We start from the raw sequence: 16,519 nt of genomic DNA, 5'->3' as shown, positions 1-16,519 counted from the left end.
AGGGCACTATTATGTGCAGAAGAGAGGTATTGATACCACTAGTTAACATACTATATACGAGATATGTTTTATGACATGCTAGAGTTTTGGAAACCTATTACATATTATGCTATTAGTTTTCATAAAACTTTTGGGGTTAGTATGTTGAATAAATGCTTTATTATATATATATCAACTTGGTCCACTTATATTTGTTTTGCGCCCCCTCAGGATTTAGAATCGAGTCGTACAATCCCAGTGTCAAGGCATTTCATCATTGGCATCTTCGAGTCCTCTCGTTGTAGGACCCATCCTCTTATTCATTCAATTTTATATTTTTTTCTTTTTAGTGTTTTAGTTAGTTGTATGCTCTGAACATGTTTCTCATTCGTATATTAATTATATTTAAATTTATAAGACTTATTTATTATTGTTCTCATGCATTCTAAATGGCTTACATCATCTTCGGGTGTCGGCCAGCACGTGGCCATCTCGATGTTCTGAGGACATCGGGATCGGGGCGTGTCACTTATTCTTATTGGTGACACATCATTTAATTTGTAAATTTGGTCCTCAAATTTGGTCTCCCTAGCATTACTTTTCGAGTAATGATAGGGATACCAAATTTGTAGACAAAGTTTTGAAAACTAAAGGACGTGGAAGTTGATGATTCGTTTATTACTTATACGTTGATAAACGTGCTTATTCTTATTAGTGACACATCATTTAGTTTGTAAATTTAGTCTTCAAAATTTGGTCTTCCTAGCATTACCCTTTCGAGTAATGCTAAGGAGACTAAATTTGTAGACAAAGTTTTGAAAACTAAAGGACATGAATGTTGATGATTGATTTATTACTTATAGGTTGATAAACATACTTATTCTTATTGGTGACGCATCATTTAGTTTGCAAATTTAGTCTTCAAATTTGGTTTCCCTAGCATTACCTTTTCGAGTAATGCTAGGGAGACTAAATTTGTGGACTAAAGGACATGAAAGTTGATGATTGATTTATTATATACATGTTGATAAACGTGCTTATTCTTATTGGTGACACATCATTTAGCTTGCAAATTTAGTCTTCAAATTTAGTTTCCCTAGCATTACTCGAAAGGGTAATGCTAGGGAGACTAAGTTTGTAGACAAAGTTTTGAAAACTAAAGGATATGAAAGTTGATGATTGATTTATTACTTACACGTTGATAAACGTACTTATTCTTATTGGTTACACATCATTTAGTTTGCAAATTTAGTCTTCAAATTTGGTCTCCCTAGTGTTACCATTTCGAGTAATGCTAGTAAGACTAAAGTTGTAGTCAAAGTTTTGAAAACTAAATGACATGAAAATTAATGATTGGTTTATTACTGACACGTTTATAAACATGCTTATTGTTATTGGTTAGTTGGAGATGGATTGACTGAAAAAAGAACAGTTGAGTGCACCAAGAGGAACATTATTTGTTCCCTTCTCTCACTTACCACAAAAAAAAAAAAAAAAAAACTGCGCAAAGACTGCTTCGACCACCACACTCCAGCGATGAAGATTCCCACATCTCTTGAGAATGTTCACTCTTGTGAGGTAAGCAATTAATTAATAACTAAAATAATAATAATTTTTTAAATTTCTTGGCCCTATTTTTTCTGTTTAATTAGAAAATTAGATTGATATATATTTTCATATAAATTTTTTTTTAATCTCAGAATTGGTTGCCCAGAAGGGTGATGAGGGCATGGCGTATAGCAGGCATAGTGCATGCCTTGGAAGGTTGGAAGGAGCATGATTGTGATAACACCATGTCCAACACAGAGAAAATTTGGCAAGCAAGTCTTCGACATGGCTTTCACCCTCTTGTCGTCACCACTCAACCGATGTGATTATCTGTGACTTCATGAAAATGTTGTTAGCTTGCTATAGACAAGTTTTCATGCCGCATTAACTATTAGTTATCATAAATAAACTATCGGACCTCTTGTTTCATTGTATTATATGATCAGTTGTGTTATCTACACTATTATTAAGATAACATTCCTTGTCAACTTTTTACCTTTTTTTTCTTATTTTGCCTTTATTTTTTATATACAATATTTACATAAGGCGGACAAAACAATAATTTTGTACATTTTGAGAAAATGACAATCATATCCCTATTTTTCCTATTTTATCCTCAATTTTTTTTTTGAGAAAATGACAATTATATACCTATTTTTCATAATTTACCCTCACTTTTGATACACAATATTTACATAAGGAGGACAAAACAGTAATTATGTAATATTAAGAAAAAATATGCACTTATTAAAAGAAACCGTCTCATCATCATTATCCATATTTTTTTAAAATTTTAAAAACTAATTACACTCCTTAATAAAAAACAAAATATAAAATGAAATTGTTCACATACACATAGTGTGCGCTCATCTGCTAGTATATGTGTAAGAGAAGAGACTTTGTCAATCTTTTCTAAAATCCCTTGTATGTACTTATTTATTTCTCAAATTACCATTATGTAAGAACAGTCTGACATAATAGATAATCAAGTAAACTAGAAGTTATTTTAATTAAATAAACAAAGATCTCTTCCCAATTTATCTTTTTATTTGTCAATCCCCTATTTTATTACTCATCTTCGTTACCATGCAATAACATAATTTTCAATGGAGAGATGCAAATATGAGTTGTATTCTAACGAAGAGTCTCATTTATTTTTCTCTCTGACAACTAGAGGAAAACACCTCCTAAGATGTAAATACATATTTTTATTCACATCTGTGGGCGAAGATAATTCACATTCTGTCATTGGACATCTCCGATCAAGAACAATTAAAATAATTAACATGTCATAGGTATTTTGCATTTTCCATTGAGGAAGCGCTAACTACGACCATTTTTCTGTTATGCGCGCAATAACTATTTTACATACATGCATAGTAGCATGTGCTACGATTGCTAGTATGTATTAGATAAGCTTGGTCTCATGTTCTTTTTTCTTTTAAAGGGATAGTGAGAATAGAGAATTGAACTTAGAACCTTGAATGCAGAGATGAGTATCCTTAGTTACTTGACTTAAGTCTCTTGCAACTTGGTCTTATGTTCATGCTGATTATTTGGTTGCTCTAGAAATTAAGAATGCAAAGTTGGTCATGCAGTACGAATATAAAGTGCTTGTATTGTATCAATTTGCTAACTCAAACCATGCACGGATGAATACAAACTTTCACAGTATTTTGTTTTAAGTATAAAAAACTTTGTGTTTGCTTTTCTTTTTGTTTTTCGTTTTTAACTTATAGTTTTGTTTGCTTTTAATTTGTATTTCAGTTATTTAGGAATGAAGCAAATTTTTCCTTTTTTAGTACCAAAGGATGAAGTTAGCATTGCCAATCGTAGAAGATGGTACACGTACTTCCTATTCCTTTAATCAACCAATTTCTCCTTAATTTCTTTTTGTTTGGTGGAATAATTAACGTTTAGAAACTCAGCATTCTTGCATGTGCTCAAATATATATTAATTTGATATGAAGATCTACATAGATGAACACCCGCTCCCTCCAATATTAATTACTACAAACCCATAGAGAGAAAGAGATGGCATTGATCATTCAGAAGAGTCATCTGTGGCTGATCGAATTAATGGGTTTGATGGGCAAAATAGCAAGCTTCATAACCACCACAACAATCATCTTTGTCATCCATCTTTACGAAAAGTTTTTCAAGCAGATCACTATGTTCATTTATCATAGAAATCCTTGCAGCAAGGACAGTACTAGTATTGCCCCATACTGTGTTGTGTGCCTCCAAGAGGTGATACATGGCCAAAGGTACCGAAAGTTGCCGATATGCAACCATTGCTTCCATGTTTCTTGTATCGATACATGGTTCCTATCACATTCTACGTGCCCGCTATGCAGAACTGATCAGGTCTTGTTTGTTCATAAGCGATATCAGCAGCCTCTCTTCCACCTATTTTTCTCTTTCATCAAGTTTGCAATTTTTTCTAGGGAAAACACGTTGTCATCTCAACTTTGAGATTACCATTGCTATATGATCAATAAATCTAAAGAGGTTGGAAGTTTTTTTTTTTCATATCTATCAGCCTCTAATCCGAAAGATCTGATTATTGTATTAATTACTGTGATAATTAGCATAAAGTCGCTGTTTTAATAGTTTGAGTTCTATGAGCAGAAAAGCAGGCCCCAAAATGTTGGATATAGACACCATCATCTCCAGAAGGCAAAAACTATACTTGAAACTAATCCTCTAATTGGAGCTCATGGACTTTGAGACAATTTACCTATCATACGGACTGCAACTTGCCGACGTGAAGATTCAGTAACTCTTGCGGGACTGTCCTCCTTGACTACTGTGACACCATCATGATTACTCGCCAGACTTTTCTCTTTTGCTTCATTCAAACTAGCAGTCTTCTGCTTCACAAGGCTAAGTCGAGAGCTAATTGAAGATTCAAATTGGCGGGCTTTCTCATTGGGAATGCCAACGGATGCCAGACGTATAAAGTGCATTCTTTATGAATAACAGCTTCTATTTGATTGTTCGCTAGACTTTTCTCCTTGTATCACAACATACTAAAGATTTGTGGAACACGAAATTTGCTAATTTATCGCATCAAAAGTGCACAGTTGTATGGAACTTCGCGGCAGTGGTCCGAAAGAATACCTTGCACTTTTTGTAACCGATTTCATAAGCTGAGTAGCAAGTAACACAACACTTTAGGAATCAACATGAACATGAACATCACTAACTTGTCACAGCAGAAGTGTGCAGCTGTCTGGAGGTTCATGTGTAATAACCCAAAGGGTTGTTTTGCGTTTGGTAGTGTGTAAAACTCCTGGGTTGTGTAGCATGTCGGCAACGGATAAAGTTTTATATGTACACACAAACTGCTAACCTTTCATAAGAATGTGCACTTGTATGAGTTTTTACGGTTAACTACATGAAAGGCAAGCCGTAGGTAGTATTCTGGAATTCATAGGCTATCTGGTGTAATGACAACGACTTTAGAGTTCTAGGATACTACAAGATCGCTAGTTGGTCACATCCAGGATGCTCATTGCGAATGCTAGCTGGTCATATCAAGGATGGTTAACTGTGTTGAACCCTTGTGTGTAGCCGAAGCTAGGATTCCATATCTATATAGAGATCGCCTGTGTGTCACGCCAAAGATGCTCAGTTGCAGATGCTAGTTGGCCATATCAAGGATGCTTGACCGAGATGTTCCTCCATTAGTAGAGGGAACATTATTTCGTAACACGACGATCACTAGCTGGTCGCTTACAAAATGTTCGGTTGCAGATGTTCACCGGTCACATCAATGATGCTCAACTGCAGTCTATCTTCGTGGCTAGCCATCCAATGGACAAATTGTGCAATTTGCGTCCTCCTTAACTGAGGTTCGGGTCCCCACGGATTAAGCCAAATGTAAAAAATCCTTTAGTTAGCTAAGTCTTGAAAGAAACCATTGTGGCAAATTCCAGGGATGTCGATGCAGGTCATCATGCACCCAGTTACACTAGGGCAACTCAACCCATCCCATCCACATCTGGATATTTGGAGTGCTAGTAGTTTACCTTCCTCTATTGGGAGAGCATTGTATGTCCCCAAAGGGGCGCCATTTCTACCATATGTCCTCAAATGGGCGTACTTTTTGCAAGGTCAAGTGTGATCAGTTGTTATAGATATGCAGTCAAGCCAGGCTTATGAATGACTTCTCAATTCCTCATCGAGAAATGTATTGATCTCTGCTGGAAGGTAGAAACTGCATAACAATTGGATAATCCTCAGATTTTGGGGTAATGCTCGTTGAGCTGCTTGAGTCTTTAAGCTTTGATAGACTTGGATGAGATCTAAATGGTGATGACGGAGTGAAGGATTCATGTTTTTGGAGCATTCTCATGGGCGGTGGTGAAGGCTTTATTGAGGATCAAGTTTCGGGTTGGAACTGTTGGATTTTTGTCTTTTTGTTGTAGCTGGAGAGAAACTGTTGTTGATAGCCTGCGACGCGAGTGATAACCCTTGCGCGTTCTTCTTCTACTAGGTCTAAGTTGTTGAAGCAATATTAGAAAATATGAAAATAACACAAAAATTCTAATCACAATAGTATATAGGATTAATATAAACAACTAGGACAAAGTTAGAAATACTGACAAACATGGAGATTGAGACTTGCATAAATACAATGTCCTAAAGATATAATTTCTCCCATACTCTTGTGCTTGTAGCTCGGTAGGCATCCGTCTCCCAGGATTCAACAAACTATAATCCGAAGTCAAAGCACTTCAATTTTCGGACTCTGGCGAACTTTATATATTCTATACTCTCAAGACATGACTCGGAATTTGACTAAGAATGAGAGAAACAAAGTGGGGAACCCTATTTCTCAAGAGTAAAAATTAACTCTAATTTTCTATATTAATGATAATGGTTTTATGAGTTTATATAGAACCCAAGTACTTTTTGTTAAAGAGATGTAACTTTTCATCTATAAGTATACATCATTTGACAAGGGAATGCACCTAAATAACATAACCTTTCTAAGAAATATGGTTAACACTATTTTTCATTCAATTACTAAAATTATATATTACAATATTTTATATTATAATATATAATATTCAACATAAGTTGTGGCCATCTCTTTTTTATCCTGCTCGGGACTTGGTAGTAGAATGTTGATATTGGGCACGATGAGGTTGGAAGGAATGATTATCTCTAAACCGAACGCTAAGGAGAAAGGAGTTTCGCTGGTTGCTCATTGTTTGGTTGTATGATACACCCATATAACAACGAGAAGCTTGGTTGGCCACTTGTCTTTCTTGTTTGTGGGGGACTTCTTGAGGTAGTCTAAGATAGTCTTGTACGATGCCTCAAATTGTCTATTACCCTAGGATGTCTAGGCATGGGCATGTAATTGTGCTGCTTGATGCAGTATTTCTGAAAAAACCTCGCCAAGTCTTTGTCTACGAATTGCGGTCCATTGTCTGTGACGATGGAATGTTGGGTGTCGAATTGACATATGATGTTTTTCTAGGTGAATGTCTTTATGTCCGTCTGGGTTGTACTCGTCATAGGTTATGATTCGACCCATTTTATGAAGTAGTTGTTTGCTACAATTGTCATGCCTCTATTGCTAGTAACAGGAAAAATTGGTCCTGCCAGGTTGATTGTTCTCTACATGGTTGGTGAAGGGCTTATCTGCCGATAAAGTTCGCTAGCAGGTAGTACGGGCACTCGCTTGAAGCGTTGGCAGCTGTTGCACTTTTATGTAAGTTCCACAACATCTTGATTCATGGTCGGCAGTAGTCACTTGTGTTAAGTGTTTTCTAAGCCAATGAACAGCCTCTAGAGTGGTTTCCACAACCGCATTCATATGTCAGGCTCAGGATCTTTAGGTCATCGTGAGGTGTTAGGTAACAGAGATATGGCCTAGTGAAGGATCTTCAAATAAGCATGTCACCCCAGATGTAGTAGTGTGCTACCATCGTTTAGAGTTTTTTGGATTCTGACTTATCTTTGAGGAATGCTCTATTGACTAGGTAGTTAGTAATAGAACCTTACAAACTCGGGGTTATGTTGATTCGTGCCACTGCTGGTTCTGCTTATGTGCTCGACTTCTTTAAGTGCTTGACCAGAATAGAGCGTCTGAGCTGGTGGTCAAGGGCGGAATCTAGGTGTACTAGTACGTCCGCACAGATACTTTCTGCACGTGAAACTTGCATGAGGGTGTAAATTAGAAATGATGCGAACTGTTTCTAGACCTTTTTCAAGTATCTTATCATCCTTGGATATTTCACCATGTGCTCCCCTGAGTCTTGATTGGTGTTTGCTGAGAATTTGAATAAATTATGGGTTTTTTCACTGCTAAGTCTTTTTGCTAACCAGGCGGCTGCTGATAAAGCCTTGTACTCTACTCCATCGTTGGATACTTTGAAGTTAGGACATCACTGGCTTGATAGACACATCAGGAGGTAGTGCTCAACTGCCGGTATAGGGCTGCTCTAGGGCTCAGTTGTATGCAGCAGGAGACAATGCTCAACTATCGTTTTTGGGTTGTTCCTTTATAGAATCTCTTGAGGTGGCGAGGATAAGACTTATTTCCAATGCCTGGTGGTTAGAGGAACTTTTTTGCAAGTTAGGCTGGTGTGTCATTCTAGTGTTCATCTACCTCTGGTGCACCTTCTCGCATTCATCGTCCTATTCGTCTTGCTTCTCATTCTTAACTACTTTGAAAAATGGGATTGCAATGGTCAGTGGATCGCAAGGGCAAACAATTGAGTGTGGCTGCTCGTCTGGTTAGACCTTGGATCTTTTTTAGAAAGCAGATGACTAGATATCCTGGATCGCTTGGATCTGATTTAGATGTGCACTTGGCGGAGTTGAGCTTCATTTTGTACTCCCCAGAGGATGTTGAATGCCTCTACCAAATTGTTGATATGGTTTGACAACTACTTAGGGTCAAGAAAGATATGCTTGCATATTCTTTGTGTTCCCATCCTGACTTATCTATTAGAGGATTGTCCTGGACGCCATCTTCTTGCCCTACTTGCTATAATTTCTATTTAGTTGTTGGGTCGTCCTTCTGCACCTTAGTTATTGGGTCGTCCTTCTACTTGGTTAAATGACTTATTCTTTTACTTCTTCAGAACTTGCACAATACATCGTGGGGATGCAGCCTGTTCTGACTCGATTTCTCTAACTCCTCATCCAGAAAAGCGGAATCAAATTTTCTAGTACTCAATAGAGGTTACGGCGTCGAGTTTCACTAGCCAGGGCCATCCCAAAATCCCGTTATAGGGAGAAATACGTTGACTATTGTGAACGTCTGCTTAGAGACAACTAGTGATGTTCTCTTGTCGAGTGTTTGGTTGTCGATGGCAGTCGAGGTGTGAACATTTAATCTGGTGAGTACCTTGGCTCGGTGTCTGATCGTGTTCTCTAGACCCATCATCTGAATCACTGAAGGCTGATGAGGTTAACTGTGTTGCCATTGTCCACCATCATTTTGTCGACTATGACATAGGCTAGTTGGATAGTTATCACTAGGGCATCATCATTGAGGAATGATCCATGCGCTTGCCTATCAGCTTGTTCTCGTCGCTGGACTACTTATGGTCTGCTTTTTAAATGTTGGGTTGCTTATTGTATAGTCACGTTCGATAATGTTAGTTTTCTCTGCTTTGGACCTCTTGGCATAGTTATGGGGTGTCTCGTCGGTGGTCTCTATGAGCTACTTCCATTAGATCTTCCTTTGTTTAGGCAGTAGAGCCTTCGACTGCCCCGACAATGATCTATTGGTTTGTGATGTTCTTCTTATGTCTTGCTTGTTCGTGTCACGATTACAATACACGTCATTTGTTCTTAGCTAACGAGCTTGCTACTCGTGATTGTACTTAGCCGTATATTGATGTGAAAATTACTTGACACACAAATTAAATCCTATTGATGACAATTGTAGCAAAGATGTAAGTAGGGATCGTTCTAAACTGGGGATTAACTAGGGCTGCTAATCTACTCAAATTAAACTTTAAAACACTAAACTAGACTTAAAAACACAAGAATAGACTCTATAGACTCTAAACTGACCTAAGACACTCAAATATGCAAAACTTAGTGAAATTGACTCAATTCTAAACCTAACAAGTGATTTGGACGAAATTAAATCTTACTATGACTCAAAAGATTAAAAGAAAACAGATTGTAACTTAACTAACTCAGAAAACACTTAAAAGACTCAAAACAGCACAATACTAACAATTAGACTCAAAACAGATTCTAGAGATGAAATTGGACGAATTTAAGACTAAACTAAGACCCAAACAATGTTTATGGACTAAACCTAACCTATATTAACTCAAAACACTCTAAAGAACCTAATTAGGACAGATTCTGACCTAATAACATAAAACAGAAAAGAGGGTTTCATTTCTGACGAAATTGAATTAAAACTAAACAAATTGCAAATCAAAGTATACTAAAACGAAATTAAGATGAATTCAAGGATGAAAAGCTAGTTAGAGGATCCTTCTCCACACATGAACATATGCAACATAAATCGATTTCCAGTATTGTTTCTTTAAACCATGAACGACAATGCCCCAAATTAATCGTGAATGCACAAATTAACTCTCAGATTTCCCTAAATTCATTGAATTGGATGAATGCATGCAACAACCCAAATTATTCTTCTCAAGTTCCCTATATGAACAGCATGATAGAGATACATTCAAAGATCATTAAATTCCATGGAAATCATAAGCATTGACAAGGCAATTATAACTATGAACTGCATGATACTTTTGCCAAGAATCTACTTAACACGATTGTGACTAACAATCTCCACTACTTGTAATTATAAGTTTCTAACGATTAGGTGAAAGTCCCTTATAATTTAGCATCAGATTTAAGCATGCAAACTAAGTAGGCCTCCTTAATCAACACACAAGAATAAGTTATCAATCAAATAGATAAGTAAATCGCATTTATGTTTTACGAAACAATAATTGAAAGGAATCAATTCATATTAACATATGTCCATGGCTTCAAATTCACCACTAACTAATAAGAGTTTAGTTCCACATGTTCATAGCAATTGAAAAGCAAATTAAAATAAATATCGAAACTGAAACGAGGGAAGAAAGAACTCTTAAAACTCCCAAGGATGCAGATGGCTTGCGCACAAGGCCCTCCTTCATCAATGGAATGCACGACAAGGCTTTCCTTCTTCTCCAAAAGGTGCGGCAGAGATGTATATGGATGGAGGATGGTGTTTCGTGATGTAAAATGGTGATTAGGGTTGCGGCAAGGTGTTTCTGAATGGTGTGAAGGGTGGTGACGAATTTAGGCTTTAAAACATCTATTTATAGGCATGGCAAAGCTAGGGTTTTCACAAAATCTGATGGGAAAAGGTTAGGGTTTTGGAGATAAAAGGCTTGGCCCATCCAAGGGAGAAAAGAATTAGGGTTTTTTGCAGATTTTTAGGCTTCTAAAACACTAGGTGCGGCACAACCCTAGGGTGGATGGATTAGGGTTTAAACTTAGCAGAAAATAAAGGATTAGGGCCCTAGGGTGCGGCATGGGCTTAGAACAAAGCTGAAAAAGGATTAGGAAACTTCCAATTCAAGAGTAGAAACTTTCAAGAATGGAAACCTCCAAGAATAGCAACTTCCAACTTTAGAAACTTTGGTTTCCGATTCTGAACTCTTTGTTCTTCATGTTCATTTCTTCATTTCTTGCCTCCTTTGATCTTCAATTTCGTCCATCCATTTGACTCCAAGCATGTGATATCCATTTTATGCTCAAAACTGCTTCAAAAGGCTCCAAATTGCACCTTTTTGCATACTTTGTCATTTGGACCTACAAACACACGAAAATAGCTTAAAACACTATAATAACCACAAACTAACTATAAAAGTGCAAGAAAACAAGCTAACTAAGTTGCATAAATATGCTCCTATCAAATTCCCCCACACTTAGCTTTTGCTAGTCCTCGAGCAAAACAAAGGAAACAAAACAAACAAAACATAACCTAAACCTTCCAACATTTGCCTCAGGGATTTCCAATGAAACATGACACATTAAAAATCACTACTCACATAGATTTTAGTTATCCCTACCCTCAAGCGCATACTTAATCACAGTCACCACTTACTAGTTCGCATTTACTCACATAAAACAACGTTTTGAATGTAGTAACATGCCTTAGGGAATTCCCTCAATTCCTCACCGGATATACACTCTATTTTCACTCAGAATTTCTGACTACACTCTCTATACTAGGTATATGTGAGAAGATTGATGTAAATATGTAGACTAACACTCACATAAGTTATAAGCGAAGAAAGCACTTTCTGGAATTATTAATGCATGTATATATCTATGATCTCACGAACGGAATGCTACTACTTAGACACGAGAACCAGGGATACCATATGCTCATACCAATCCCAAACTCCACATATTGAAATACACAACAACCAAGATTAAAGTCTAAGGGTTGTAATGGGGCTAAGGGTATTGGCTAACAAAGAAAGGTAAGGAAAACAAACGTTCTTAAAGCAATAGTACGCAAAGTAATGAAATTGACACTTAGAATTCATTTTTGAATGTAGAAATCAACTTTTAAACACAAGGGAAGATTCATGCACACTTAGGGCCAAATTCAACTTTTTGGACCCTGTCTTTAACAACCAACACTTTAGAGCTCTTTTTCACATATTTTTCAGCTCTTCTTTATTCTTTTCACAACTTTTTTTTTTCATGTCTTTTCTTTTTCCACGAGTTTTTTCTTTTCTTTTTCTTTTTCCCCGTGCCTCATTTCTTCCCCCACACTTGTTTTCTAGAACAATGTTGATCAAAAGGAATTCCCTCTAAGTCTTGCTCCACTATACTTTAAGAACAAAGGTGTGGATGGTCCTATTCTAGGCTAGGTGAGGATAATGTGGCTAACAAAGAAAATAGGCTAATTAAGGCTCAAAGGGGTTAAACCTACAAAAACAAATGCATGGAATGGAGGCTTTTTGGCTTTGGTGGTAACTACTAACAACTTCATCTTGCTATATGTTATGCATTCAATTTTAAGTTTTGAATGAAACGGGTATGAGTTCTAGTATTTGGAACTAAAATGATAAAACGCATTCTAAGTAGTAACCAAGCAAAGAATAATGAGATCATGCAACGACTTTAGAAAACAACAAATCACAGATTAATAACTCTCCAAATAAAGTTTAGGCTCAAGTCTCTCAGGGTTGTAGCGTTAGTTTGAGTTCCTTCCTTCAAGGATGTTACAAAAACTTATTTTTTTCTTTGTGATTACATGTGAATTCGTAAACGTTAACTACAACCAAGCATAAACCAAAGAGTATATCAAACTTCCATCCATGTTTGTAACTTTCTTTAACAGTCATGTAATTAAAAACCAAATCCTCATCATTGTGTTGGAAGGTACCCTAAGACACAAACAAACACACAAAAACAACTCTTTTTGGGTTTTTCAAAACAATTTTTCAAATTTTTATGAGATTTTTGGATTTTTATGTCAAAACACACTAAAATGCACCAAAATAGCTTAAAAACACTTAAAAACAGCAAGGAACAACTTTGGAAGTTATGGGTGATAAAATCCCACGAATTTGCAATAAAAACACTTGGTTACCCCCCCACACTTAAACAAACATTGTCCTTAATGTTTCAAATATAGACTCACATATATGCACGCAAACAACACAACTAACAAACACAACAAACATGGCAAAGTAAAAACAAGAAAGGGTAGAGTTTAAGAACGCAAATCTGGTTATGGAGCAAGAATTCCTTCAATCCCTTGTTTGAACACATGGGTTGCCTCCCAAGAAGCGCTTGCTTTAACGTCTTCCAGCCGGACGATCCCTCCATTTAAGTTTGAATAGGGCCCATGGCATGGAAGGGTATGTTTCCCACGGCATGGAGGGGTATGTTTCCCACGGCATGCTCCTCAAAATACTCATACATTGGCTCTATGAATGGAAGGGGATAGTAATCCTTCCTGATTGGGGTGTTGAGCATCTTAAAGTCAATGTAATCATTCCCATCAGCTTGGATTCGATTGGGGACCTGCACCATACAAGGTACCAACCTATTAGTTGAAATGGGAATCGAATTTGGAATAGGTAGCTTACCAATGTGCTGCAAGGAAATGGCAGCACAATCCACAAATGCATGTGGGGTGTTCTCGGCCAAATTTGGGGTTTTGAGGATTGTGGCCGTGCACTCCTTGTCATCCACTCCAATTCCTTCTTCGTTGGTGGTTTGAAATGCATCCTTCTTGATAGGTGTTGAAGGTTCTTGCCCTATATTTTTAACTACATCAACGGCAAAACAAGAACGAACATGATTAGGCTTCTCCACATAGTCAGAAACATTAAAATTAATCATATCACCACCAAACGCCATAGTTACTGCTCCCTTAGCCACATCAATCTTGGTTTGATGGAGAGTGTGCCGAGTCTTCCATGTCAAGCATATAAAAATCTGCAGGAAAAATCAAATGGTCTACCTGCACCAAAACATCTTCTAACACTCCTTTCGGATATGCATTAGATCGATCAGCTAATTGAATAATAACACCATCATTTTTAAGCTCTCCGAGATTCATAGATGCATAAACAGAATATGGCATGACATTAATTGATGCACCTAAATCTAGCATGATCAAACCTCGTATTGCCAATAACACAAGGGATAGTGAAACTACCTGGATCTTTGCATTTAGGTGGTAGTTTTCTTTGCAACAATGCAGATACATTCTCACTTACATGTACCACCTATTTCTCCCTAATCCGTTTCCTTGTTGTACAAAGCTTCTTCAAGAACTTAGAGTACTTCGGGATTTGTTTTATAGCATCAAGGAGTGGAATATTGACGTGCACCTTCCTAAACGTCTCCAGAATGTCTTTTTCATCCTCTTCGTTCTTAGATTGCATGAATCTGCTAGGAAAATGAGCATTTAGTGGAATAGAATTTGAAAAATTCGAATTAGGACTTACCTTGGTCGAATTGGATGGTTTGGGAAGTGTAGGAGTGCACGACAAGGTTGTTTCCTTCCTTGCCGTGGGTATCTTTTGGACATCCTCCTCTTGTTGCAGCTTTTCGTCCTCTGTTTGGGCAAGTTTGGATAGTTGGGAGTCCGTTCCAACTTCTTTTCCACTTCTCAACGTGATGGCTTTAGCAGTTTCAAACCCTCCATTCGGATTCACAATGGTTGAACTAGGGAGTTTTCCTTCTTCTCGAAACTGCCCAATGAACTCCGAAATCTGCCCTATTTGCCTCTTTACTTCACTTATCTCCTTGGCGTGATTTTGTTGGCCCTGCGTTAATGAATTTAGTAATTGAAGAAGTGTATCATTATCTAGTGACGAACCTGAGTTAATTTGGGCAGATTGTGATGGGACTTGTGGTGTTGCATATGGCCTTTGAAACACCCATGTGGTGTTTGCCGAAATCCCCCTTGTTGGGCAGGTTGTTATGGCTCTCTCCACTTGAAATTGGGATGATCTCTCCACCCCGGATTGTAAGTGTTGGAGTATGGATCGTTTTGTGGCTGACTTTGGCTCCCAAAACCCACGGCATTGGCAGATTCCCACCCTCCATTCTAAATCAATTGAGGGCATTGGTCATTAAGATGTCCTTGCATAGAACACACGCCACAAACACTTGGTTCTTGTATCTTCATCCCTTCGGCCATCTGAGATATAATAGAAGTGAGGTTAGTTAATTGTGATTGAATGTCGGACATAGAACTTACCTCATTAACTTGCTGCCGTGGGGGGTCTCTTTGTCCAAGCCCTTCGTATTGTTGTGCATTTAGCGCTCGGTTGGCAATTAAGGTTTTTGCAGCCATTGATGTTTTGTCAACCAATGCACCTCCCGCGGAAGCATTTAACATTTGTCGCTCAATTGGGAGAAGTCATTCGTAAAAGTATTGAAGTAGAAGTTCTTTGTGGAGAGGCACAGAGGATCTTATTCCTACAGACCTCACAGTTTCTAGTTTCTCGGGCGCTATCACCAGGACTCTTGGGATATTGCCTTTGGAAGTAGATCTAGGGTCTAAACAGATTATGCTGGCGTTCTTTGTGGTGGATTGCACCTCCACCTATGGAGTCTTACTTGGAAGGGATTGGATCCACCAAAGTCTTGTTGTACCCTCCACCCTACATCAACAAGTGGCTGTATATCATGAGGCAAGCACAGAAGAGCCAGGCTTTTGGGAGATAGTAGAGGCCGAGTCACGACCATTTCTTCCCATAACCAATATAGCGGAAGCAAGTTTCTACAATCCCAACGTAGGAATCTTGAAGTGTTTGGGAGCATATGAGAACGGCCGCCCTACCAAGGTGACGGCCCAAAAGCTTCTAGAACAAGGGATGCTCTTCACTAGAGAGGAGTGGGATAAACCTTTTATCATCCCAACACCCCTACACCATCAATGATAGAACAAAAAGGAAAGATCAGGTAATGGCAGTCAGATCCCTAATTAAACGACTGTTGATGTATGGGAAAGAAAGAAGACAAGAAAATGAGCTCTTAGACAAAGAAGAGCAGGAATGGCAGGTAGGAGCTTCAACCAGCTAGAATCAAAGCAGCGAGGAATCTTGTCAAGAAGAATTGGAAATGGCCATTCAAATGGCCGAGTGTATATATGACCTAGATGAGCCAGACGACTTGCCCGAGAGCCCAAAGCTAGTCGAATTTTTGTGTGCAGAACCTGATAAGCCACCACCGGAGGTCCAAGATCCTTTGGAAGTTATTGAGCTAGGAACAAAGGAGGACCCAAGACCAATACAAATTAGTGGTTTATTGGAGCGAGAAGATCGGGCACAATTTATTTGTCTCTTGCAAGAATTCAGAGATTGTTTTGCTTGGCATTACACTGAGATGCCGGGTTTAGATGCAACTTTGGTGGAAAATAGAATGCCCATCAAGGAAGGATATAAGCCGGTTAAGCAAGCACCACGAAGGATGTCGAAGGAGATAGAAGAGAAGGTCAAAGAAGAGA

At 38.0% G+C, this 16,519-nt stretch overlaps 1 long non-coding RNA gene across 1 annotated transcript; it reads left to right on the top strand.

Annotated features, from left to right (window-relative positions):
- The first annotated feature begins 3,513 nt into the window (after positions 1–3,513).
- On the top strand, positions 3,514–4,726 carry LOC126627870 (uncharacterized). Its single transcript, XR_007625155.1, has 2 exons — positions 3,514–4,038; positions 4,159–4,726. It is a non-coding gene; the product is annotated as an uncharacterized LOC126627870 (long non-coding RNA).
- The last annotated feature ends 11,793 nt before the right edge of the window (positions 4,727–16,519 follow it).

Source organism: Malus sylvestris, chromosome 7 (genome assembly GCF_916048215.2).
Source record: "Malus sylvestris chromosome 7, drMalSylv7.2, whole genome shotgun sequence".
Taxonomy (NCBI): domain Eukaryota; kingdom Viridiplantae; phylum Streptophyta; class Magnoliopsida; order Rosales; family Rosaceae; genus Malus; species Malus sylvestris.
Note: the sequence above shows the minus strand (reverse complement) of the source record. Positions and strands in the feature narration are given on the sequence as shown.